This window comes from Manis javanica, chromosome 2, assembly GCF_040802235.1.
Source record: "Manis javanica isolate MJ-LG chromosome 2, MJ_LKY, whole genome shotgun sequence".
NCBI lineage: Eukaryota > Metazoa > Chordata > Mammalia > Pholidota > Manidae > Manis > Manis javanica.
In genome coordinates, this window is record NC_133157.1 from 120,803,270 (window position 1) to 120,831,230 (window position 27,961).

The 27,961-nt window shown below is 41.4% G+C and overlaps 1 protein-coding gene across 5 annotated transcripts in view; it reads left to right on the plus strand.

Moving 5' to 3' along the window:
• Positions 1-27,961, plus strand: part of FAM107B (family with sequence similarity 107 member B) — a 145,854-nt gene that overhangs the window by 95,151 nt on the left and 22,742 nt on the right. The window lies entirely within an intron of this gene.

The window sequence follows — 27,961 nt, forward strand, 5'->3', positions numbered from 1 at the left end:
TGCATTGTTTGCTTTTTGTTTGTTGAGGTGCATGAGCTCTTTATATATTTTGGATGTCAACCCTTTATCAGATCTGTCATTTATGAATATATTCTCCCATACTGTAGGGTACCTTTTTGTTTTATTGATGGTGTCCTTTGCTGTACAGAAGCTCTTCAGCTTGATATAGTCCCACTTGTTCATTTTTGCTTTTGTTTCCCTTGCCCAGGGAAATATGTTTATGAAGAAGTCGCTCATGTTTATGTCCAAGATATTTTTGCCTAAGTTTTTTTCTAGGAGTTTTATGGTTTATGACTTATATTCAGGTCTTTGATCCATTTCAAATTTACTTTTGTGTATGGGGTTAGACAGTGATCCAGTTTCATTCTCTTACATGTAGCTGTCCAGTTTTGCCAGCACCATCTGTTGAAGAGACTGTCATTTCCCCATTGTATGTCCATGGCTACTTTATCATGTATTAATTGACCATGTATGTTTGGGTTAATATCTGGGGTCTCTTTTCTGTTCCACTGGTCTGTGGCTCTGTTCTTATGCCAGTACCAAACTGTCTTGATTACTGTGGCTTTGTAGTAGAGCTTGAAGTTGGGGAGCGAGATCCCCCCCACTTTATTTTTCCTTCTAAGGATTGCTTTGGCAATTTGGTGTCTTTGGTGTTTCCATATGAAGTTTTGAATAATTTGTTCTAGTTTGTTGAAGAATGTTGTTGGTAGTTCGATAGGGATTGCATCAAATCTGTATATTGCTTTGGGCAGGATGGCCATTTTGATGATATTAATTCTTTCTAGCCAAAAGCATGGGATGAGTTTCCATTTGCTAGTGTCCTCTTTAATTTTTCTTAAGAGTGTCTTATAGTTTTCAGAGTGTAGGTCTTTCACTTCCTTGGTTAGGTTTATTCCTAGGTATTTTATTCTTTTTGATGCATTTGTGAATGGAATTGTTTTCCTAATTTCTCTTTCTGTTAATTCATTGTTAGTGTACAGGAAAACCACAGATTTCTGTGTGTTAATTTTGTATCCTGCAACTTTGCTGAATTCTGATATTAGTTCTAGTAGTTTTGGAGTAGAGTCTTTAGGACTCTACTTTAGGAGATATGTACAATATCATGTCATCTGCAAATAGTGACAGTTTAACTTCTTCTTTACCAATCGGGATTCCTTGTATTGCTTTGTTTTGTCTAATTGCTGTGGCTAAGACCTCCAGTACTATATTAAATAACAGTGGGGAGAGTGGGCATCCCTGTCTTGTTCCCGATCTCAGAGAAAAAGCTTGCAGCTTCTTGCTGTTCAGTATGATGTTGGTTGTGGGTTTGTCATATATGGCCTTTATTACATTGAGGTACTTGCCCTCTATACCCATTTTGCTGAGAGTTTTTATCATGAATGGATGTTGAATTTTGTCGAATGCTTTTTCAGCATCTATTGAGGTGATCATGTGATTTTTTGTCCTTTTTGTTTATGTGGTGGATGATGTTGATGGATTTTCGAATATTGTACCATCCTTGCATCCCTGAGATGAATCCCACTTTATCATGGTGTATGATCCTCTTGATGTATTTTTGAATTCGGTTTGCTAATATTTTGTTGAGTATTTTTGCATCTATGTTCATCAGGGATATTGGTCTGTAATTTTCTTTTTTTTGTGGTGTCTTTGCCTGGTTTTGGTATTAGAGTGATGCTGGCCTCATAGAATGAGTTTGAAAGTATTCCCTCCTCTTCTATTTTTTGGAAAACTTTATAGAGAATGGGTATTATGTCTTCTCTATATGTCTGACAAAATTCAGCAATGAATCCATCTGACCCAGGGGTTTTGTTCTTGGGTAGTTTTTAAATTACTGCCTCAATTTCTTTGCTGGTAATTGGTCTATTTAGATTTTGTGTTTCTTCCTTGGTCAGTCTTGGAAGGTTATATTTTTCCAGGAAGTTGTCCATTTCTTCTAGGTTTTACAGCTTGTTAGCATATAGATTTTCATAGTATTCTCTAATAATTTTTTGTATTTCTGTGGGGTCTGTCGTGATTTTTCCTTTCCCATTTCTCATTCTGTTGATATGTGTAGATTCCCTTTTTCTCTTAATAAGTCTGGCAAGGGGTTTATCTATTTTGTTTATTTTCTCAAAGAACCAGCTCTTGGTTTCATTGATTTTTTTCCATTATTTCATTGTTCTCAATTTTATTTTTTTCTTTGATCTTTATTATGTCCCTCCTTCTGCTGACTTTGGGCCTCATTTGTTCTTCTTTTTCCAGTTTCAATAATTGTGTCTTTAAACTATTCATTTGTGAATGTTTTTCCTTCTTTAGATAGGCCTGGATTGCTCTATACTTTCCTCTTAGAACTGCCTTCGCTGCGTCCCACAGAAGTTGAGGTTTTATTCTGTCAGTGTCATTTGTCTCCATATATTGCTCGATCCCTGTTTTAATTTGGTCATTGATCCATTGGTTATTTAGAAACGTGTTGTTAAGCCTCCATGTGTTTGTGAACCTTTTTGTGTTCTTTGTACAATTAATTTCTAGTTTTATGCCTTTGTGGTCTGAGGAGTTGGTTGGTAAAATTTCAATCTTTTTGAATTTACTGGGGCTCTTTTTTGTGGCCTAGTATGTGATCTATTCTGGAGAATGTTCCATGTGCACTTGAGAAGTATGTGTATCCTGTTGCTTTTGGGTGTAGGGTTCTGTAGATGTCTGTTAAGTCCATCTGTTCTAGTGTGTTGTTTAGTGTCTCTGTGTCCTTACTCATTTTCTGTCTGGTGGATCTGTCCTTTGGAATTGGTAGTGCATTGAAGTCTCCTAGAACAAATGCATTGCATTCTATTTCCCCCTTTAATTCTGTTAGTATTTGTTTCACATATGTTGGTGCTCCTGTATTGGGTGCATATATATTTATAATGGCTATATCCTCTTGTTGGACTCACCGTTTTATCATTATGTAATATCCTTCTTTATCTCATTACTTTCTTTGTTTTGAAGTCTATTTTGTGTGATACCAGTACTGCTACACCTGCTTTTTTCTCCCTATTGTTTGCATGAAATATCTTTTTCCATCCCTTGACTTTTAGTCTATGTATGTCTTTGGGTTCGAGGTGAGTCTTTTGTAAGCAGCATAGAGATTGGTCTTGCTTTTTTATCCAATCTATTACTCTGTGTCTTTTGATTGGTGCATTCAGTCCATTTACATTTAGGGTGATTATTGAGAGATATACACTTATTGCCATTGCAGGCTTTAGATTCGTGGTTACCAAAGGTTCAAGGTTAGCTTTGTTACTATCTAACTATCTAACTTAACTCGCTTATTAAGATATTGTAAGCTCAGACGGATGATTCTTTCCCTCCCTTCTTATTTCTCCTCCTCCTATCTTTATATGTTAGGTGTTTTATTCTGTGTTCTTTTGTGTTTCCTTTGACTCCTTTTGTGAGTAGTTGATTTTATTTTTTTGCCTTTAGTTAGTATTTGGTTGGTTTGCTTTCTTTGCTGTGATTTTATTTTCTCTTGTGACATCTATTTAGCCTCAATAGTGCTTCCATCTAGAGCAGTCCCTCTAAAACACCCTGTAGAGGTGGTTGGTGGGAGGCAAATTCCCTCAGCTTTTGCTTGTCTGGGAATTGTTTAATCCCTCCTTCATATTTAAATGATAATCGTGCTGGATACAGTATTCTTGGTTCAAGGCCCTTCTGTTTCATTGCATTAAGTATATCATGCCATTTTCTTCTGGCCTGTAAGGTTTCTGTTGAGAATTCTGATGATAGCCTAATGGGTTTTCCTTTGTAGTTGACCTTTTTTCTCTGTCTGGCTACCTTTAATACTATGTCCTTGTCTTTGATCTTTGCCATTTTAATTATTATATGTCTTGGTGTTGTCCTACTTGGGTCCCTTGTGTTGGGAGTTCTGTGGGCCTCCATGGTCTGAGACACTATTTGCTCCTGCAGTTTGGGGAAGTTTTCTTCAATTATTTCTTCAAAGACACTTTCTATCCCTTTTTCTCTCTCTTCTTCTTCTGGTACCCCTATGATGGGAATATTGTTCCATTTGGATTGGTCACACAGTTTTTTTAATATTCTTTCGTTGCTAGAGATCCTTTTATCTCCCTCTGCGTCAGCTTCTCTGCATTCTTGTTCTCTGATTTCTATTCCATTAACGGCCTCTTGTACCTTATCTTGTCTGCTCTTAAGTCCTTCCAGAGATTGTTTTATTTCTGTATTCTCCCTCTGTACTTACTCCTTTAGCTCTTGAATATTTCTCTGCCAATCCATCAGCATGGTTATGATCTTTATTTTGAATTCTTTTTCAGGGAGATTGGTAAAGTCTATCTCCCTAGGCCCTCTCTCGGGGGTTGTCTGGGTAATTTTGGACTGGACCACATTCTTCTGCCTTTTCATGGTGATAGAGGTAGCTGTAGGCAGGTAGCGTGTGTTTCAGCTGGGAGAACAAAGTCCTTTCTTGCTTGCCCTTCTCTGCTGCCTGTGTTGGTTACCGAGTTAATCCCCTAAGATGCTGTGGGTGTGGTCTCCATCAAAGTAGCGCAGAGCCTGCCAGGAGTGGCAGGCATGCCGGGTGTGCTCTCTTGCGAAAGCGGCGCCACTGCTGGGCAGTTGTGTGCTGGCTGTGGCCTTTGGGTCTGGCCCGGGTGGCTGTGCCCCAGGCTGAGATTCTGGGTGGCTGCTGTGGTTGCAGTACTACTGGGCTGCTTCTCCGCTGCCGCTGCTGGCTCCTGCAGGCCACTCCTGGGCCCCTCTGGTGCCGCCGCTGCCAGTGCGCATGGGCTGCTCCCAGGCCGCTCAGTCGCCACTGCCACAGGCTTGTGGGGGCCGCTCCGCTGCTGACACCGCCAGCTCATGCGGGCCAGTCCCAGGCTGCTTGGCTCCTGTGGGCTTGTGTGGGCTGCTTCCGGACTCCTCTGGTGCTGCCACTGCTTCATCTCTGCCGGCTCATGCGGGCTGGTCCCTGGCCGCTCGGCCACTGCTGCCGTGGCTCGCGCTGGCCACTTCTGGGCCCCTCTGTGGCGCCGCTGCTGCCGGTGTGCGTGGGCCTCCCCTTGGCCCCTCTGGCACTGCGACCGCCAGCACCCGCGGCTGCTCTTCCGCTACTGGGCTGGTGTGTCGGGGTCCTCGCCAGTTGGGGGAATGACTGGCAGGCTGCTTATCGCCATGAGGGTCTTTAGAGCTGCGCTGCTGCTCAGGAGATTAGGTCACCTAGAGTTCCCTGGGATTCCCAGTTGCTGGCCTGGGTGTGTTGGGAGTACTCCGTCCAGCTGTGAGGTCTCTGTCCCTTTAAGACTTGCTAAAAGCAGTCGCTTTTCTTTTTTCCCAGGGGCGCCAGTTGTGGGGACCCGCTCTCAGGTTTTGCTTTTCCTTTTCTTTAATATCCAGCATACCATGCACTGTGTGTCTGTGCTCCCAGTGTGGACTACCAGAGCTGGTAGTTTAACAGTCCTGGGCCTTCACTCCCTCCCCACTCCGACTCCTTTATTCCCGCTGGGGGGACTGGGGTAGGGGGTTGCTTGGTTCCTGTTGGGCCACAGCTTGTATCTTACCCCCTTTGTGTGATGCTGAGTTCTCGCAGATGTAGATGTAGCCTGGCTGTTGTACTGTATCCCCTGGTGTCTCTTTTAGGAATAGTTGTATTTGTTGTATTTTCAAAAGTATATAATTTTTTGGGAGGAGATTTCCGCTCAACTACTCATGCTGCCATCTTGGCTCCTCCTCCACATAGTGGTGTCTTCCTTTTATTATTGAAACTGCTCTTTGTATTTAAATAATGTCACTGTCTTTTATGTAATAGACTGTACTTGGAAGAATTTGCTGATTTGAAGTAAGGAATGAGGATCATTATTGTTACTGTATTACCATACCATAAATTAGGGGCATTCTGCCCTCGCCTACTTCAGTATGTACAATAAGACCTGAAATATATGCCATAATCTGGTTTCTGACCACTTTTCTGTCTTTTATCCCAGTAGCTCCGGTAGGAAGGGTTTTTCTGGCCCTGGGTGAATACTCTATGAAACTGATGAAACTGAAATAATCGAAGGGAAAGGAATAGGTTGGGAGAATCTGTCTTTATTGCTAACAGCTTACTTGAATTCGCTAGCTGGACCCTACCGTACACATTCTGCTGCCTCAGTGTGCTGTCTACTTCTCGCCTGCCCCTTCCGGAAGTTCAGCCTGTCCTTGGTGACTGGAAGATGCCAGACCAATTAAGTCCAGGAACTGAGGGGTGTAGAGAATGGCTGTTATCTCTCCACCCCTTGCCCTGGAGGCTATGGGAAGCTGCTGTGGTAAACACCTGTTGATATGTAAATGAACTAAGGCTAGGTGGGAGATTCTGGGAATTCTGCAATTTACCCCACAGTCCCTTTCATTTGCTGCTTTATTTCATTCGTATCTTTGCTCAAATACCATCCAGGTATCTCTCTCTCTCTGTAATGAAGCCTTCACTGAATAGCCAATATAGCACTCTATTCCCTTACCCATGCCTGTTCCCTGTGTCATCATCATTGCCTAATACTAAAATTCTATCTGTGTGCTCATTGTCTGTTTGCCCTTCAGAATATAGGCTTCATAAGGGCAGGAGCTTCACTTCCTTTGTTGCCGATTCCACAATATTTAGAACAGTGCCTGGCACTTAATAAGCAAGAATAAATACTTGATGAATTAACAGAAGAGTGAACCCATCAGCTTCTTTTTTTTATGGGCTGCTATAAACAAGATTGTATTTGCTTACCAGGTGTTACATTGGGCAATGAAATGTCCATGTTGCAGCTTGACTCACACTGTGTCAAACACTGTGCCCGACATATAGTGGATGGTCAAATGCTTAGAGAACAAAATTACAGTTGGATGGCCAGATAGTTGGCTATTTATACTCATGTCAGTGGCTCCCAGAACAGTAATAACCTTTGTAGGTGGAGAATTTGGGGGCATGAAAAGCCAGGGAGGTTGGTGGAAGAGTTTTAAATTTCTAATTTGTAAACATTGGAACTTTGGTGTATGTTGGAATGATTTTTGGTGATAGGAATGTAAGTGGTATGAGCAACCTTGATGAAGTTCTTGTTGAAAAGAATTGGTGTGTCAGACACTTACCATATAGGCTGAATCAGAGTTGATGGCAGCTATTTTATCCATGTGCCTAAAACAATTTCCATCAAGGCTTTCTCCTCCTTAGGGCCTGTCACAGCTCTGTCTTACTGACTATGTCACAGGTAAACCACATCTGGTGTCAGAGCCCTGCGTTACCTGCTCCTTCTACCCAGTCAGCCTAATTTCCTGCCACCTTCCTGATGAGTCCTCCTTGATTCAGTCCGTCTGGTCTCTCCATTTCTGCTCCCATCTGTGGGCCCTTGGTGCCCCTTTAACATCTCCTGCTTGGTCATTGCTGACACTTCTAACCCTTCTTTCTTCAGAGGAGCTTTCACACTCTGACTAATCTAAGCAAGTCCGACAAACCAAGGAGAGGAATTTGTTACTTCATGGAGAAGGAGGAAGTTGGAAGGTGTTTTGAACGTTTCTCTGTTGGAGGAAAGTAAGAGTTCAGGGAAATGATGGTTTCTCATTGTCTGAGTTGCAGGGGTGGTTGATTTCTTGTAGGAGAAGCAGTGTGCATCTTTCCCTTTGGGGCCTGGATTTGGTGATTCTTTCCCTTTGAAGATTCTTCTCTTGGGGTCTCTAATTGACAATTTTTCCTGTAATTGATGTGGAGTGGTACCACTGCCCCTTCTAGCCTCTGACTCTGCTTCAGTGAGCTTTCTCTTTATTAATTTTTACAGGGCCATGTGGCTCTGGCAGTCCTTACCAGCCTCCCCTCTTTGTCTGGTTATGTTATGGCCCAGACCTTGTTATAGATGTAGCTGATCATGATTGATTCTCCTTTAGTGGTTCTCTACTGGAGCGGGATACTTATTTTTAATATATGTATGTCTTTTTTTAAGCTTTGCAGGTGATTCTGATGTGCAAGCCAGGGTTGGAAACCACAGCTCTACAGCTGTTGGAAAGAAAGTAGAGGTTAACTCAAGCCAGTTGGTTCACACTGTCCTGTTGGGGGAGCTGTTATTTTGCTACTCTTCATTTGGACCCATAAAACTCAGTAGTTGAAGGGTTTTTTTTTTTTCCCTTATATCTTCCTCTATTACTTTGGGCTTCCTTTCACATTTAGCTCTTGGCAGCTAATAAGAATTTAAGCTCTTAAGGTACATTTTTATTGTACTTGGCAGTCCTTATTAAATTTGATGTGATTTAAAAAATACAGCAACAAAATGTAGGTGTTCTCCAGCTTCAAACACTGTATTTAGAATCTCTCTGCTCAACTGTCCTCTGAAACCCCAGAATTCTCACCAGAAGCACAGATACAAGCAATGTAGACTCTGAGTTCAGAAATGGAGTAATACCATTAGAAAAATTATGGTTCTGTACATTTCTTGAAATTTCTATTTAGTTTTGGTCATTTTCAAGCTATATAATAATTCAAACTGTACTTCGTGAACAAGTAACTTTTTATAAGTTATGTATTTTAGTTTGTCCAGGAAGGTCAAGGAGTTATTTACCTCTTACATTGCATGGTGAAGTAACTTAATTACCTTCTGACTTCTAAAAGTTAGAGAGAGCAGGCAGGAGTTTGAAAAGTTGTGTGTGCACATATGTGTGCGCATGCTTATGCATACACACACTTGCACAGGCAGGGGAGAAAGTAACGATGGACTGTATAGTGGATCCAAAGCACAGAGGTTGGAATCTGTGCTTTGGGGAGGCATGGGCGTGGGAGGGCACTGGTGAGCAGGGAAGGCAGGCTGGGGGGATTAGGAGGGAATTACCTGGACTGAGGTAGAATGGATCAAAAGATGGATTTAGTCTTTTTTTCTAAAAACTCAAAACAAAATTTGCCTGGCTCCCAAACAGGAAGAGATAGCTCTCTGTCATATCTCTTTCCTCTGAGTAGTGAACTGATCTAGCAAGGGATAAACAGAGTGCAGGAGTGCAGGCTCAAGCTCTGGCAGCAGACCCACTGGGCTGAGTGCTGAGGGGCTTCACTCCTGCTTGTTCATGACGTTGAGCAGCTTGCTAAGGCCTCTGGGTCTGAGCTTCTCTGTTGATAGGGATAACGCCTCCCTCAGAGAGCTGTCTTGGAGGTTAACTGAGCATGAAGGACACAGTTTGTTTATTTTTTTATTGAAGTATAGTTGATGTACAGTGTTTACTGGTTTAAGTATACAACACAGTGGTTCAGCAGTTAACCACATTATTAAATCTTCACCCCTATTAGTGCAGTTACTACCTGTCAACATAGGAAGCTGTTATAGAACCATGGGCTACATTTTCCACGCTGAACTTCCATTCCTGTGACCAGCTTATAATTGAGATGAAGTACACAGTTTATATGGCACCTGGAACATAGTAAGCACTGAACAAAGGCTAACTAGTAGGAGTAGTTGTATTTCTATGAATTACCTGGAAAGCAGGCCATCATTGATAGCATGGTTTCTACACAAATTTCAAACAATTTCTTAAAAATCCATTTTAATCAAGAGATTACAGTAGAGCACAGACCCAGCCAGTGTGGGTATTTAGTAGAGAGAAATAGAAAGAGTAGAAATTAATTTTGTCCAAGACCAGTGAGCAGTTTTTTTGGATCACAACCAATTTAGGACAAATAAAAATGTTTATGGGTTGCATGTTTTCTCCATGCAAAATTTGTTGAGCTGTTGAATCACTTTAACAAATGATAGTTGAGCATTTAGTATATTCTAAGCCATGGAGGTACAGTGGTGAACAAAGAGATGGCCCTGGTCCTCAGGTATCTCCATATCTAGAGGGGAGATGATCGATAATAAGTTTCTGGCAATAAACTATATAGTTCCAGACTGTGAGAGGTGCGCGCATGTTTGGGACAGAGACTGACTGTGGAGGGACTCCAGTTCCATGGGGTGAAATGGGAAGGTGATGCTTGGGTAGAGATTCAAAGTAAAAGCTGAGCCAGTGGTGGGGAGGTTGGGATGGGTGGGGAGGGAGCGCAAATACTCAGCCAGGAAGGAAATGAAGGCAGGCCAGCATGGCTGAGCACAGGGAGCAAGACGGAGGAAGATGTGGGTGAGGTGTGAGGAGCAGGACCTGGTCAGGCCAGGTAGGGAGTGAGGGCTGCTGTTGGGTTTAGAGAAGCTACTGGGTAGTGACCTCACCTAATTTATGTTTTAAGATGATCTCATGGGAACAAAGTCCATTCTCAGGGCAGGTTTCCTGCTTTGCCATTTTTCTTTTCACTAACAAAAACATAGTTACTGCCTTTTTTGGCCATGGAACTGTTGGTATCTGGATATACCTAAAAAGAAGCAATGCCAAGGCAACCTTCTGAACTTTTAGAAGTTACACCGTAGCCAGTGAAGCCAGACTAGGCTGGTGGCCTGTGTCCCAGCTGTATCACACTGATTCCCATCGAGAAGAGCACACGGTAGATTGGTAATCCAGCTGGAAATTCCTCACAGCTGTGTTGTCAAGAGCAGAGCTGTCACTGGGTCAGGGCTGTGACAGATGAGAATAAAGTGACCAAGCCGATGCCTGGCAAGGTGGGTGCTGACTGGAGCACTTTTCCAATCCCAGCATCCTGGCTGAGCCAGGAACAATCCAGAAACTGTGATCAGCACCTGTGGATCCTCTGTGCTGTGAAGAGTAACCATTTTATTGTAAATCTCTGATACCAAATTACTGACTTTGAGATCTGTCAGTTCTGATGATAGGGAAGGACTCTTTGGAAGCCATTTAAAAGTAATCTTTATTAATTGAATAGTGCTTTTTTTACATTCAGTACTGAGAAGGGAGTGCAAAGCTGTCACTGCAGTTTGCCTTCTCTGCCAGATCACCTCTAACTACCCAAAGTCTCTCCGCAGCAGCAATGCATAGTACTTTGACAATGCATGGTATTTAGTTAACTCTGAAGAAAATGGTCAGTCACAGATGTAATGAGGAAATAAATAATGTCCAATTATTCCAAGTCATTGAATTGAATCTTTTTGTCTCTGTAGTGAACCATTTTAAGAGAAAAGAATTTGTTTCTTGTTAAGATGGAAGCAGGACTTATTTTAAAAAATCCAAATGAAGCAAAATAAAGTTAAAGAGGGAAATAAAGTGTTAGTCTAGGGCACTTTGTATGTTTCTTTTATAATCAGGCATTGAATTATGATGTCAGTGGGAGTTAGGTTAATAATTCTAATGACATCAGTACTTAAATAATAAATATTTTAGTGGATCTACTTTTGTTAGATAGTATTATTCAATCTGGTCATTAGTTTCACAGTTACATTTTTTCCTAAGGGTGAAAAGCAAACATTCTATCTCTTCAGATTATTAAACAGCTTAAGTAATAACAATATCCTGCTTTTTGAACATTCATAAATTCAATTTATGTCATTTAGGCTTATGAGTGCTTTTTTTCAAGTCAAGCTCTTATGGGTTGTATTTCCCTTTGGTTTGGCAAACTGGTGATTCATTAATACTTGGAAAATTGTTTTTATGGTAATTATGTGACAGATGTATAATGTAAAATAAAGAGCCAAACTGCTAAATACCAATCTAAGCACCAAATACAAACTGTTGTCCACTGTTGCTATGACAGCTCACAATTTAAGTCCAACATGTATAGCGAACTTACTACACCATAGAAGTACACATCCTCACACAGTTACTGTATATTTATTTTCTAAAAATGATCAGATTCAGTAACTAGGTGATGCTGTATTATTGGCATATCTTTCATCAGTGTGGTTAAATTAACTTGCTTGATGTATTTTGGTTATTTCCATTTAACAGTCTTTCAATACTTCCGTTTACCCACTTTTTCTGTAAGGGAGTACAGGGGGATGACATTTGCCAACTAATGTAGAAAGGGAAGAGAAGGGTAATGTATGTAACCTGATTTTGAAAAATTCTGTCAACACTTATTAGCTACTTGGTACTGGTACTTCCTGTTTCCAAAACTTGTGTTAATGCCATCCTCTCTCCATTGTGAGGTGGTTTATTGCCTTCAGCAGAATTCCTGGCATATTTGAGGCCCGGCCCTCTAATTTCTGCCAGATCCCTAAACCACAACTGGCCTAGTCCATCTCATACCAGCATTACCAGCCTCTTCCTTCTCCTGCCTCCATTCTGTCTGTGGTAAAGACCTTGTTTGGAAGGATAAATGTGATTCTGAACTGTCCCAGCACAGTCCTGTAGATGTCTGAGTTTCAGCCTGTAGGGCTCTCTGTCATTATTTTGGCTTTGAATTAAGTCTGACCACTTTGCCCAGTCTTACAAACATTAAGATACCTCCCTTCCCTTTAGTAAATATACTCATGATAAGTATCAGATTATTCTACCTCCAGTACTGATTAAATAGTTCATATTTCCTGAGGTCAGTGGAAGGTATTTGTGGGGGAGGTGTGTTTAAGGGGTGCGGCAGTGAGAGGGTGAATTAAAAAAAAAGGTAAAAGTTTCTGACTGAACAGTTGAAGCCGGCTGACCTGAGATATTTGTGACCTAGGCTGGTGGCAGCTGGGATACTGGGTCCTGGCAGTGATGAGTCCTTATAGGAGAGGCCAGAGGCGTTAATCCATACAGTAACTCTGAGAGGGAAAGGTAAACCAGGGCTCAGAAGGTGGCCCCCATAAAGGTTTTGGAATGACTTGGCCTTTGAATTCTGGTCTTCCCATGACCGATTCTATGAATTTGGGCAACTCTTTTAGGCTCTCTGGTCCTTGGCCTACCTCAGGAGGTTGTTTGGAAAATTTAGTGAGGTAATGGGGTGTAGGCATTTGGGACTGTGCCTAGCCCAGATCTGATTGACTAATTATTTTAATCATTTTACTGTTGCATTAAGGCATATAGCTAATACATGGCAGGGCTGAGTTTGAGTTTCTGACTTTATAAAGCTTAGACTCTTCATTCTGCCAAATTATTGTGGCAAGTTTGAGTAAATGAATCAAGGCAGGATCATTACTGTTGCCCTATCTCTTTTTTACCTGGGGGAAAAAACAGTAATTCTGAGTTTTCTTTCTCCTTTACCATTTTCTGGGGAAAAATGGCCTCTGACTGGTTCCAGGTAGCTGAGACTGGAACACTTCCTCTTACTCATTGTTAGCTTTAGCTAGCTGTGTGGAATGTTGTTCCTCTTCTTAAAAAATTATGCAAATAGAATTATTTTGGTTTTAAGAAGCATACTGAGTTAACTGTTGCTTTACAGGCAAATGCTACTAAAGTTAGTTTTAAATATTGGTGTACTATATCATTTTATTTGTAGATAGAAAAACTATTGAAACTACTTTTTAAAAAATATTTTAATAAAGGGGGAAAATACTTCATCTCGCATTCCGTCATAGCAGGGAAAAAGACTTAACCTAACTATGAACAAATATAATTCTCTAATCTTTAACTTGTGTTCTTTTCCTCATTTCACATACAGCTAGAAGGATTTGAGGTTATTCTTTAAAGACTGGCGTAAAGATATTTAAAGATCAGGCAGAAAAGAAGATAATGGCTCTAGTATCAGTAATACTAGCCCAAATAAAGCTTCTAAAGCTCATGGGTTTTAAGTGCTTCCTATTTGAAAGGGATGATGACAGTTGGCGTACAGCAGCTCTTGCAATTACATTTCTTTTGGTTTTCAGATGCTTTCCCTAGCCTTCGGAGTGCTGCCAAGTTACTGTGGCAAGTTTAAGTAAATGAATCAGGGCAGAGTTTTTCAAGCTGCATCCATTAGTGGGTCGTGAAATCAATTTAGTGGGTCACAACAAGCGTTACAAAAAAAATGAAACAATGAGAATAACAACGTGTACAGCATATAGTAATATCTCCGTACTGCTTCTGGAAAGTTCTACTTCTGCCAATTTTAGTGTGGGTGTATATTGGGTCACTGTGTATAAAGAGTATTACAGACAGAAAAGTTTGAAAGCCATCCATCTGAGATACTGTAGAAAGTATATCACTTTAGATCAAGTCTAATTGTGTGTAGAAGGAAAGTGCTTATAACTGAGTCCTTAACATTGGCTTTCGTATATTGCTATCAAACATAATGAAACTTAGGAATGGTTACTATTGATTTTTTTCCAGAGTTGATATATTTTATAACTGGGAAATAAGGTTTATGACTTCAATTCTGAAGATTCATAGATGAAACTATGAAAGAAAGGTTGTTAATTAAAGCTATAAGTAAATAGTTATATAAATAAAGTTCCTAATTAACATGTCACATGTACCATTGTGTTTGTAGGTTTCTTACTCTAAACTGAATTTTAAAATCTTAGAAAAATTATACTCCCAAATACTTGGAATCTTGCTCAGTTTCATATTTGTAAGATTACAAACTACAGTAGAGAATTTATTTCCAGATTTTTTTCTTTGAACTCGGAATTACCTTAAAAAACTTCTGGTAGAATTATCTCATTTTTCATGGCCCTTTGGCTACATTTTACTTTGAATAGTTATTTAAGTAGGTAAAACCATCATTACTAAACCTTTCAGATTACTTTTTTAAAAAAGGCATAAGGGAAGTAGTTAGCTGTGATGATGCATCTGTAGTCTCTTTTTAAAAAAATTTAAGTATAGTTGGTATGCAATATTATATTGGTTTCAAGTATACAACACAGTGGTTCAACAATTACCCACATTTTTAGTCCTCACTCCCACTAGTGCAGTTACTATTTGTCAACATAGGACAATGTTACAGAATCATTCTCCATGCTGCACTACCATCCCCATGACCAATTTATATTATGACTGAGATTTTTGTGCCCCTTTATCCCCCTCACCCTCTCCACCCACCCATCCCATCCCTTTCCCACAGTAACCACCAGTCCATCTGTAATTTCTTATTAGAGAATTATTTTATAATTGTTCTTCCAGAATCAATCAATGATTTCCTTTACAACCAGTTGTAAGTAGAGGACAAGTTTTCATTATGAATGTGTTGGCATACCATTTGCCCTTGCCCTTTTGATTTAGTGAAATTAACCAGCAGTTCCTAATTGTGTGGATTTTAAAACAAGCTCTTAAAGTTCTAAACTTTTTGGCAAGAGCTGTGAGAGAAGTCAAAGCTGATGGAAAGTTTCTGGTTGCTGAGTTCTTGAGTAATGAATCCTATTGCAACAAAATAAAAGAAAACATTTAAACCTTGGGTAACTGCAGGTTGAGAGAAAAGCAGTTCTCCATTTCATGTGAAACTAGTGTCTGGCAGAGCTTTTACTAGTTACCAGCATGTCCTATTCTTTTACTTAGTCAGTGTAGCTGCTGTAGGATTTAAGTAGCTTGATACTTGGTGAAAACATCTGACCTGTAGTATTATGGGTAGTTGTTGAAATGCCAGAGTTGAGTATTGAGATGGAGGATATGTTGGTACTTGGGGCAAAAGTCTTATTCCCTAGTGGCTGAGGACATGGGAGTTGTGAACATGGTGGTCATACCTGGGCTGCAGACGTTGTGGTAGGCAGTTTGAGTTCTACACACTTTCAAGGGGGAGGAAGGGGGCTGTATTTTAAGAGAGAGAATTTACTTCAGGATGGAAGCTACAGAATAAATATGAGACTATTGCAGTAGTCATAAATTGTCTTTAAAATAATCCTGTTTGAATGAGGGTGAATGATATCATGCAACTTCTGTAATATCTGGATTATGGCTGATAGATCTATTCCTTATCACAAAAATGAAGTGATTATTTCCTTAAGACCACTGTTTATGCCAGGAATATATGAATATTTGAAATCTTGAATATTTTCTAAAGTAGCCCCCTTCCTATTACAGTCAAAGGAAAGGCTGTGACACTTTCCAGACATTGTAGCACCTGCTGCTCATTGACATGTGGGCTACTTGTTTTTCAGTTGTTACTTTTCCATGTTCCTTGTTTGCCAAGTAGGTTGCTGTCATTCCCCCCCCCCTTTTCATCTTGAAAACTTTCCCCTGCTTGTTGCTGTACACAGCGATTGTCAGGGATTTGGTGTAGCCCCCTGGAAGAGTGGGTGTGCCTGTGAGCCAGGGTGACTGAAATAACTGTTAAAGTAGGTGGCCTCATGGAGCTAAGGTGCCTTGTTTTTGTTTTCCTGTGACTGCAAGACAGCCTGTGGGAAAATGGTAAGTCCTGGCGTCTTAGAATGACAAGCCTCTGGAGGAAATTGAATTAATGTGCCAAGTTCAAGTAGAGTATTTGTTAAGAGTCAGAGCAGTTTTCTCCCTTGTTTCAGAACCCACTCCCACTACAAATGTGTTTATATTTGAGCTTTTGCCAAAACCCCCTTAGTTTAAAAAGGGAGGTTTTATGTGGATGGAAAAGCTAAGGATAAAAGTTTGCATTAAGAAGGCTCCCATCTTTGTTGCTTATTGCAGCTTTATTATGGGTGCTTGTGAGGACTAAACACTCTAAAATTGTCATTGCTCTATTTTCCCTCCCAGCTCTGATACTGAGGTTCATGTGTAGCTAACTGACCTCCCCCAGAGAGGCCTGGAGAGCCCCATGTCAGGAGGTTGGGGTCTTTGAAGACAGTTGAATTGAGTATGTGTCTCAGCTTGGGCTGCCATAACAAAATATTACAGACTGGGCAGGTTAAACAAGTGGGCAATTATTCCTCACAGCTCTGGAGGATGGAAGTTCAAAATCAGAGTGCTGGCTAATTTGGCTCCTTGTGAGGATTCCCTTCTAGGCTTGTGGATGCTAACCTTCTCACCATGTCCTCACATGGTAGGGGGGCCCTCTGCTCATCTCATCATGGGGAACCCACCCTCCTGACCTCATCTAGTCCTGGTCACCTCACAAAGGCCTCACCTCCATCACATAGGACTCCACCATGTGAAGGGGGAGTGTGGAGGAGCATTCAGCTCCTAACAGCCTGCGTATGGTTGAGTTGGTTATCCATATCCACTGCACTCCCCTCTTGATTGAAGGAATGCCATGTTCCCATTTTCCCAGCCTCCTTTGTGTGTGTGGTGGTCATATGACAGTTTTGGTCAGTGAGGTGCACAGAGTGCCCCAGGGGCTTCTGGGAGTGACTCACTCAGATAGAGGGAGACCTGTGAGGGGAGGCTTTCCCGGCTCCCTTTCCTCTGGGAGGTGCCCACGGTAGCTGAGGCAGAGCAGGGGGATGAGAAGAGTCTTGGTCCCCGAAGACACTGCTGAGCTCTGAAGCAGCTTGGCCAACCTAAGGCCAGATTTTTGTGTGAACCAAACTTGAGCCCCTGTGGTCTCAGCTGCGTTTAGTCGGGTGTTGCTTGCTGTGTCCTGGAGCACCCCCACTGATATAGGCACCAGGGAAAGCCCAAGGAGGGCAGCTTGAGACCTGGTCTCTGAGACAACCCTGTACCCAGCCAGCAAGGTAGACCATCACCCTAGGTTTATTGTGTCTGCCCCAATTGCTGCAAGCTCAGGGTGTCAGGGACCACATCTCCCTGCTATCTACAGCTTTGGGGCTTAGCCCTGGGCTCACACCCGGGGAGGGACATGTGATTCTTTAAGGAAGTGAGTGGGAGCTCTGGGTTTTAGATTTGCTGACAGCTGTTGGTTAAATCTTCCCACCTTGGTTTTGGTGTCCCCAAACCAAGACTGGCTATCTGTTGTTCACAGAAAGCCCATGAGATAACCTGAAGAGAGGTTAGTGGGAAACCAGACTTTAATTAAACATACGTGGGCTATGTAAACAGCTGCTCTCTGGGGTTTAGTTAGACCCAGACAATCCTCCAAAGACCCAGACGGAGACATACCCCATTTTCATTGTGGAAGCAGAAAGCAAATCAGAGTCAAAATGTATTCTTATAATTATGAAATGTTTTAACTATTGAGAAAAACACATGATTGTAACCATGGTTTCTGACATGTTTATCCCTATGATTTTTTTCCCCCTTTTTCCCCACCCTTGTCCTTCCCTCCTTCCCACCCATCCTCCCCAGTCCCTTTCCCTTTGGTAACTATTAGTTCATTCTTGGGTTCTGTGATTCTGCTGCTGTTTTGTCCCTTCAGTTTTCCTTTGTTCTTATACTCCACAGATGAGTGAGATCATTTGGTACTTGTCTTTCTCCACCTGGCTTATTTCACTGAGCATAATACCCTTTAGCTCCATCCATGTTGTTGCAAATGGTAGGATCTGTCTTTTTCTTATGGCTGCGTAATATTCCATTGTGTATATGTACCACATCTTCTTTATCCATTCATCTACTGATGGACATTTAGATTGCTTCCATATCTTGGCTATTGTAAATAGTGCAGCGATAAACATAGGCGTGCATCTGTCTTTTTCAACCTGGAGTGCTGCATTCTTAGGGTAAATTCCTAGAAGTCAAATTCCTGGGTCAAATGGTAAGTCTATTTTGAGCATTTTGAGGAACCTCCATACTGCTTTCCACAATGGTTGAACTAATTGACATTCCCACAAGCAGTGTAGGAGGGTTCCCCTTTCTCCACAACCTTGCCAACATTTGTTGTTGATTGTCTTTCCAATGATGGCAGTCCTCACTGGTGTGAGGTGACATCTCATTGTGGCTTCAATTTGCATTTCTCTGATGACAGGCGATGTGGAGCATCCCTCCATACGCCTGTTGGCCATTCGAATTCCTTCTTTAGAGAACTGTCCTTTCAGCTCCCCTGCCCACCCCTTAATTGGACCATTTGCCTCCCGTCTGCTGAGGTGCGTGAGCTCCCCATACATTTTGGATGTCAGCCCCCTATCGGATCTGTCATTTATGAATATATTCTCCCATACTGTAGGGTACCTCTTCGTTCTATTGATGGTGTCCTTTGCTGTACAGAAGCTTTCCAGCTTGATATAGTCCCACTTGTTCATTCCCGCTTCTGTTTCCCTTACCCGGGGAGACATGCTCATGAAGAAGCCACTCATGTTTATGTCCATGAGATTTTTGCCGATGTTTTTTTCTAAGAGTTTCATGGTTTCATGACTCACACTCAGGTCCCTGATCCATCTCGAATCCACTTTTGTGTATGGGGCTAGACAGTGATCCAGTTTCTTTCTCTTATATGTAGCGGTCCAGTTTTTCCAGTACCTCCTTTCCTTTTTAAGAGTGAAAAATAAAGTTCTCCAGACGAACTCACACTGTGTGATAGTAAGTTGAGTGATTGTAAGTCAGAGCATGTTCTTCCACAGAAATAAAATCCATTTGACCCACAATATGGCTGAAATTTAGCAAATTTGAGGTGAAAAGTTACAAAATGATAGGATTATTGGGTGTCATTTTACCAGGAAGGAGACAGCTCCAGAAGAGTAGTAAGTCAGGATTTAGGATTGTAGGCCTTTCATTTGAGGTTCTTTCTACTCTACCACATGATACTGGTAGTTTATTAAGACAAAAGTGTACTGAAGCCCATAAGCCAGCAATGACCAGGAACATACATGCAGTCACAGCTAAGTGTGGCTCATTTAGCTGGCTGCAGTAGGCCAATGTAGCCCAGAATATTGGGATTTTCTTGGAAAGGCAGAGCTGGGTTTGTGCCTGTGCTGGGTGACTTGAAAGTGAAACAGGGAAATAGGGCCAGACCCAAATCAGATGTAGTCAGGAAGCAGGCATAGTTCAGTGATTGGGTATCTTTACAGTTTTTATCTAGGAGGCAGGAGATGAGTGTGGGGCTAGATTTGTCACTTAGTAAAAAATTAGCAAACATGTTAGTGAAAAAAGGGGATGTCTAATCATTTTTGTGGTGGTCAAGAAGGCTTGTCTGTGTCCCATTTTGAACGTTCTTTGTGTTCTTGGGGCTGAGTTGTCAGGAAGGCCAGGCTTCTCCAGTGAGCAGGGCCACTTTTCACATTTCTGATATTTGTTATTCGATTTTATCCTGAATACGGATGCTTGAGGAAGGGTAGGTTTTAAATGAAGAAGGATGAGATGGTAAATGGAGGATGTCTGAAGTTACTGTGTCTGCGCAGCCACTGTTTTCACGTTGTTTTTGCTCAGTATTAGTATTTCAAGTTAGAAAAGGCCAACGAGTTTTCTCCTACTTTGAGAGACTTAAAAAAAAAATCACAACGACTGTACTCCTCTGGAATTTGGCAGGATATAGAAGCAGGTAGAACTGTGGTCAGGTTATTAAAGTACACTTACAATTTAAACATATTATGTCTTCAAAGATGCCATCCAGTTATTGATCAAGAGGTAATGTTAATGGGGGTTAGTGATGGTGCCAAAAATATACCCCCAAACTAATAGAAAATGTAGAAAATCAATTTAGAAAATTCAATATAGGAGAGAAGTGAGAGAGACAGGATGGAAGAGTGAAGCATGGACTGGTCAGATATTGGTTCTTGTCCAGGCTTTGTCATCTTCTCTATGAACTTAGCCAAACCATTTCATTTCTCTGGGCCTCAGTGTCCTCATCTGTAATAAGCAGAAAGTTGAACAAATGGCCTCTGTGCTCCTTCTAAAGTTTTTGTTAAATCCTTTTGAAGAAAGCCTCCTCTTTTGAAAATACTTGTTTGCTTGGTTAGTTGGGCCAGTTGTAAATTTTATGGAATTATTCAGCTCTTGACAGGAATATTTGAGAGCTTTGAAAGCTAGTCCAGCTGGAAATTTTTTCAAGTCTGTGTGGTTTCCTTCCTCTCTGGAGTGACTAGGCCTAACTCAACCATCTTCTAAATCATCCGCTTTGTAGCTTCCTAAAATGAATGACTGAGGTGTTTCCTCGGTGGAAAACAACAATGAAAGTGCTAAGGGAGGCCTCTTTTTTCAGGAATTGGCAGTTTGGGAATAAAGTCTGGTAGCGTCTGCTTGCCAGTTTGAATTCTGTGACTATAAAAGAGCAAGCATATTATAAAAATTTAAGCATTATGTGCACATTTTGAAATAATGCAGAAACCAAAACAAGGAAAATAAATTGCTCAAAAGTTGCATAATTTCAAAGATGGTAGACCAGGCAGTTTATAAAGTGTGTTTATGGGATTGCTCCTTGGCAGCTTCACTCTAGTTGGCAAAAGAAGGGCCTTTCTTGTGTTCATAGTGTTATCATGATTCGTGCTGTCTGTTGCTGGTGGGCATTAAGGTTTCTGCTAATGTGGGCTGGTATTTAATGTGCATTTAATATAGCCTTCAAAGATGTCAAGTAGGTATTCACCAAGAGGTATGTCAATGGTGGTGCCAGAATCCCCCCACCCCAAAGTCAATAACTTTGTAACACAAGTGCTAAAACACTATGAAGAAGTCAAAACAATAGGTAGGATGCACCATGCTGTGAATTTAGGGAAAAGAACACAAAGCACACTTCCCAATAGGAGAGTGAATCCAGAGAGGTTCTAGAGCGTGGGCTCTGAGCTAGCTGTGCCATGCTGCCACTGATTAGCTTCACAGCCTCTCCTGGCCTCAGTTTCCCCATCTGTACAATGTGGCGAATTTTAGTGTCTATCTTAAAGGTTGCATGGCTCATAGTAAGATGAGACACAGGCTGTTGGGCCCACTCCCAGTGATTCTGATTTGGTAGTTCCCAGGCAGGGCATTTGCTTTTAACAAGTTCCCTGGCCATGCTGATATGGCTGGCCCACAGCCTACATTTTGCATGGGTTTTGTACTCACAGATGCACATACTAGAGAATAAAGGCCATACTGTGTTGGAACATGATATTTCTCTTCCTTGTGATATATTGTGAATATTTTCCTGTTAATAATTTATTCTAATTATATAATTTTTAAGCTGCATTGATATTTAAGTGGTTTCCTTTTTTTTCACTTTCATAGGTCATAGATAAATGTACTTATGCATATATTTATGTCTGTGTCTCTGATTATCTCCTTAAAGTCCTAGAAGTGAAATTATCAGGTTCAAGGGTATATTTATTCATGGTAAAGCTTTTGTCACAGACTGCCAACCATTCTTCAGAAAAGAAGTAACAAACATTTATCTTCTTATAAGAAGTCTATGACAGTAGATACTGATTTTTTAACTGTGAGGGAATGAGGAGAAAAAACTCATTCGTTTAATAAAGCTCAGAAGTATTTGGGCTTTAGTGGGAGTAAGCAAGAAACATGTCCCTGGATTTATAGAGAAGACATAGCTATGTCAACAGAAGCTAGGAGAGGAGGAATAGAGGAATAGGCTGAACTGTGGCTTGATGCTAAGGTAGTTTTTAGGATTCTGGCTTGAATTAATTTAATTATGATATAATATATACTTGATATAGGGGACGTCAGGCAAAGAAGAATAAGTAGTACTTCATTTTTATTTATCATATATGGTATATGTGTGTTTCTTGACTGTGATACCTGGGAACCCCCTGGATTTGGAAGTTTTGGTTAACAAAGTACCCCACTCCATTGTGGACGACTCTATCCCTGGGCCAAGCAGTTGAGACTCTTTTAGGGAGACTTAGATTAAGAGTGGCTGCATCTGGGGAAATACAGCATCTCTTCCAGAAAACCCACTTAGTGTGGATTTCATATGGAAAAGGCAGGGGTTCAGGGTGAGCAGGAATGGAGGCCAAGGTGGGGTATGTGTGGAATTTAAGAGGGTGCCCTCCCCAGGTCCGCCTGGCTCTGACGGTGGGGCCAGAGTTTTGCTGCCCTTGGCTATAAACCCCTGTGGTGGAGGGCAGTAGGTAAACTGAACTCTGCTGTATTATCAGAATGTTAGAGCTAATGAGGGATCTCAAGGGTCATTTGGTCCAGCCTTCTCTTTTTACAGATAAGGAAGTTAAATAATTTATTATTTTCAATTAAACTTTACCTCGTAAGTTTTTAAAATCAGATAGCCTTGGAATGGAATTGGCTGGGTTTCCTTTCCTTGTTCTGGAAGAGCTGAGCTTTCGAGAACTGAAGTGGCCGATGGGAGGCAGTAAAGCAAGAGCAGGGATGACCGCGGTCCTGTTGCTCAGCTAGGAACACTGACTTGATTTAAAGTCAAACTTGCATTACCCCTGAGTCACAGGGACTCCACTTGTGTGTCCCATGAGATCTGCATATTCGCTACCATCCCTAGAGGCTTCAAACTAACTTTGGCCAGGGGTAGCTCTCTTCTTGAGCCAGTCCCATATTTTTCTAGAAATTACATCCTAATTTTCTTAGTTCAATTCACAAAAATGGTGTTCTTCTTTTCCCTTTAGCAAAGAAACAGATGTGACAACTATTTCTTCTAAAAACACAATAGCTTCTCTGAATACCAACAGTGCCTTCTAAGTGACACTGGGTAACACTGTCAGATCACAGAGTGGTCTTCCCTGGTAAAATTAAAGGATCCTTGGACTTCATGTCTCATCAAACTGCTTTATGTAGCAGAGAGAGAAACTCTGAATCACTTAGTGGCCATCAATGAAATGTTGTTTGATAAGTGTAATTTTTCAATCTAAGGCAATTTTAAGGCCAGTGGTTTAAGGAAGTCAGTTATTAAAGAAATGTTCATTGGACAGTATTTCAGTTGCTTAGAGGTTTGTGCAGATTAGTGGATTGCGTATAAACAAAGTGCTAATTACCTCATGGGAATATTTATGCAAGCCAATGTACTAATGTTTATTTCCCAAAAGACAACAATTTGAATTGTCTTTCCGTGACAAAAGACCCATTGCTTATGCATAGCAGTTAATGTTATTTAGTGAGGATTTAATTGGGTCATCTTGTTCAAGAAGGTACATAGTCTTCAGGTTTAGAGAAGTGGGCATTCGGTTCCCTCTGCTTATCTGTATCAAGAGAAGCAGTAACTTGTCTCTACCTTGTTCTGAGTTCCTTCATCAAGTGAAGACAGAGAACTTGTTCAAAGCATTGGTTGATCTCCCCTGTTTTTGGCCCCTTCTGTGAATTTGAGCTCTAGACTTTGCTTGACCTGAGTATCAGCTGGTCCAGTTTAGTTGAACAAGATCTAGAAAGCACACCAAGATGTTCCTAGGGATATGAAATGAATAAGAGACTTTCCCTTTATAAACTTAATGTGTGAAATAAGAAAATTGTAAATATAGTTTTAATAGAAATAGACTTAAGTGTCCTAAGACATGTCCTGTTGGGATGGAAAGGAGGGAGCACTTGAGGAATCAGGAAGGGTTTCATGAAATGAACCCCTTCATTTGGATGCACTAATCCTTGGCGTTTGCCCCCTTCATTTGGTACATGTTTATATTGTGCCCATGGGAGACACCAGCCTCGTGCTGGGAATGCAGTAGGGAGGAAAGCTGGATATGTTGTGGCAACCAGGGTCCTCATCCAAAGGCACAAGGAATTGGTGGCCCCAGCTTTCTGCTAGTTCTGTGTTATTTGCTCTATGTGGCTGTTTCCACTTTGTACATGTTGTTTTTGAAGTGAAGAATCCTGTGGACAGTTGGAACTGGGGCTGGGGAAGAAGGGAACAGTCCTCACATGCACTTTAGAAATTGTTCATGGCCAAGGGCATGTGAGATCTCCAGAGGAGACCTGGAGAATTATTAGCACCCAGAGGCTGGGAGGGAAGAGGATGCCTGGGTAGACAGGAAGAGAGAACCAGGAGGTGGTGTCCTAGTGGACAGCAGCTTCAGATTCCAGGCTAAGGCCGAGGAGAATGAGCCCTAATGGGGAGGAGCGCTGGGAGCTTGAGGAAGACCCCTGGGAGTGGGCTGCTCTAGGAAAGGAACACACTGGGCAGGCAGGCAATGTTTGTTGCCCAGAACTTGTTCCCTGTAGTTGCTTCTGTTAGTGACTCAATGGCGGCTTTTTGTCTTTGGCCACCTCACAGATCACAATCCTTGTGACCAGACCTGAGATCCAGAGCACAGAACCTTGCATCTGAAAGAACATCTTGCCTTGTGGCACAGTCAGTCCCTTAGACAGCAGCTGGTAAGGAGGACACTTGCCAAGGTCTTCCCAGGTTGAAATATTTCTAAATTAGTTCTTAGTTAGGCCCAGCCATTTTTCTTGAGAGTAAGCCCAAATGCACCTGTTTGGTTGAGACACCGTTCTGTGCTTTTGTGCTTCAGATAGGAGGAAGCAGGCTGAGACGTGCAGAGCCCAGAAGCGTGGCAGGCTCTGCCGTGCTCTGGGCCCAGGGGCTGCTTTCCCCTCCACGGTGGTCATGCCAAGATGCCTGGTCATCCTTTGTCCTTCCAGACGCATGCTGCTGTTGGCCAAGGCTGAGGAATCTTTCTCCTTCCATCACCCTCACAAATTAGGGTAGTACTGCAGCTCCCGAGGGAATTCCTGATTCTGCCCCGTAGGCAGATGGAAGTACTATGCAGAATTTTAGGACTTGTTTAGGTATCTGAATGAAAAAATCACCAAGGGTCAGCTGCCTGCCAGGACAAGGGATGTTATAGTTGGCTCAGGGCCCAGGAAGGATTTTATTTACTTCTTAAGCCCTTTTCTTTTCCTCCTCGATTTAGCAATTTTGTGAGTTTTTAAAAAATTATATATTAATTTTTTCTACCCAGAGACATCTTTTTTCTCACCCTCTGGAGTGTTCTGTTTTCTCTTTACGTTTTTTGTCACACTTTTCCAAGTTAGATTGAATATCTAACTTTCTAGAAAACCTACATTATTCAAGAACCACCTTTTCTTTAACTTTTACTTTGGTTTTGAGCATGATATAATTGGGCAGTACAGAAAAGTCCCCCCCCTTTTTTTTTTTAAGCAAAGCATTGGACTTTGGGGAGCTAGAAGGCAGAAGGAATTCATTTGCAGGATTAATTTGCTGGTTTCTGTGGAAAGCAGCCCAAATTTTGTCACTGTCTGCATCTATCTCCTGATCAGGCCTCAGCAGGATCTTGGGCACCCAGTATTGGTATGAGTGCTTTCTGAGGTCCTGTTCAGTTGTTCACTTTCTAGATATCCCTTGCATGTGTTTAACTTTTTGTTAGATGCGAATGTAAAATATATTGCTAATAGCATGGAAACTTGATTTTAAACATGCAGGGGCAGAAAACTTCACATGCAGTATTGCCAATAGAGTGAAATGTAGAAGTATAAAATATTATAGTGCTTTTGGAGGACATTTTCATCTAACCTTGACCCATTGCTTATCTGCCCACACCTTTTCCATGGGGTGAGATTGAACCATTATGCAAAAAATGCCTTTCGAGATCTTGATAATTTTCTGATTTGGCTTTTTTGAAGAGTTGTTATCCACAAGTGGATTGTCGGTTCAGATTCAAGGGACATGGGAGGTTAAGTATAAGTAAACTGTGAACATTAATAAGGTTTTTCTTGATGTTTGAAGAGTAAATTATGTATATTGGTCTGAAGTAGGATGTCATTTTTGTAGACCAGTCCTGTTTATATATAATTACTCTGTGCTCAGAACAGTTACTTACTACAGATTACTGAGAAATATGAGAGAAATGGCTATTCAGTTTTGCAGATAAGAAACTGAAGCACAGAAATTAGGACATGATCAGGATTATCAAGTCATTGGCAGGCTCAGGCTGCAAGCTCTTCTCTGTGCTTCGACCTTGCTGTCAGGGATTTCCATCTCTTCCTCCCACCCCCACATTCCTCCTCAGCCCCACTGTCCCTCTCTGTCACCCATCTAAGTCTAAATTAGAAAGATGAGCAGAGGCCAAGATGAGGTTCATCCATTAAACTTTGTCTTAATTAGTACACTTGTAGTGTATGATCATCCATCTTCACTTGGTATGCTGTTAATTAATGGTGAGTTAGATTAAGGAATTAATTTGTTGAAACTATTTATTGAGCATCTGCCACATGGACAGTTACTGTGTACAGTGGATGTTTTCCGTGTTTTCTTTAATGCTTGCAACAACCCTGCAGATGTGGGTGTGTGAGCTCTAATTTGTAGTTGAGGAAATCAAGACTCAGATAAAGTAATTTGTACAAAAATCATGTACCTGCTATGTGACATAACCAGGATTCTAATGCAGGATAGGTGTGTGCTCTTCTCTATTATATCATATTACTTCTCATGGACCAAACAAGGCTTGGTATAATAATATACCAGCAGCAACCAGTGATCTCTAGATTGTACCATTAATAGCTATTTAATATTACTGTATTTATTGAGACATACTACATAGAGAAGGGCATAAGCCAAAAAAGTGTGCTGATTGGTTCATTTTCAGAGTGAACATGTATAACCAGAACCTGTATCAGGAAACAGAACATTGCCAGCACCCCAGAAGCCCCCTTAATGCCTTCCACTCACCGCTCATTCCCGAGAGAACCACTATCCTGCCATCTAACACAAAAGCCAGTTTTGCATGTTGTTGTACATTACGTACATGGGACTGTGCAGCATGGACTCTTGTGTCTGGCTGCTTTGTTCAGTGTTGTATTTGTGGGGTTCCACTATGCGGTCTCTGGCAGTTGTCCGTTCGTCTTCACTGCTGCGGAGTACTCCACTGCAGCAGCACATTATGGCTTATCTACCCATCCTGCCGATGGTAAACATTTGGATCACTTCCATTTCAGGGCTGTTATGAATAGCACTATGAACATTCTTATAAAAACATAGATGTTTTTTATAGAAAATGTGTCTCTCCGGCCTTCTTATCCTCACTTTATCATGATCTTCTGCAAGATGTTATCTGTTTGAGATTATAAAGCTATGATGTTGAAAGCTTCTAAGTCTTTTTTGAGAGATAGAGGAAATCATTCTGTTAAAGTGAAAGCCAGTTCTTCCCCTGTTATCCCAGTACGGAAGGGAATGCTTAAAGAGCATCCCTTTGAAATCAGACAGACCTAAGTTCAAATCCTTGTCTTGCCCTTTGTAGCTTTGTAAACTGGGGCAGCAATAAAAGCTGTTGTTATTAATTGTTGTTATTTATTGACAGTGATAGCAGCAATAACATGACATTTACTGAAGTTTACTATTTCTGGACACTGTGTTCGGTATACCTTTTTCATATGCTCTGCATAACAACTCTGTGAGATAATCTGGCATTCTTTTTTTTGTTAACTGGTGAGGAAACTTGCCCAGACTCAGACTTACAGTAAATGAGAAAGCTGGAATTTACGCTTAGCCTGATCTGGAGCCCAGGTGTTAGAAGTGGTCTGAGTCTCCTCTGTAGACTCTAGGGAATAATAACTCCTACCTTGTAGGGCCTCATTGAGGATTAAACAATGGGGAGAAAAT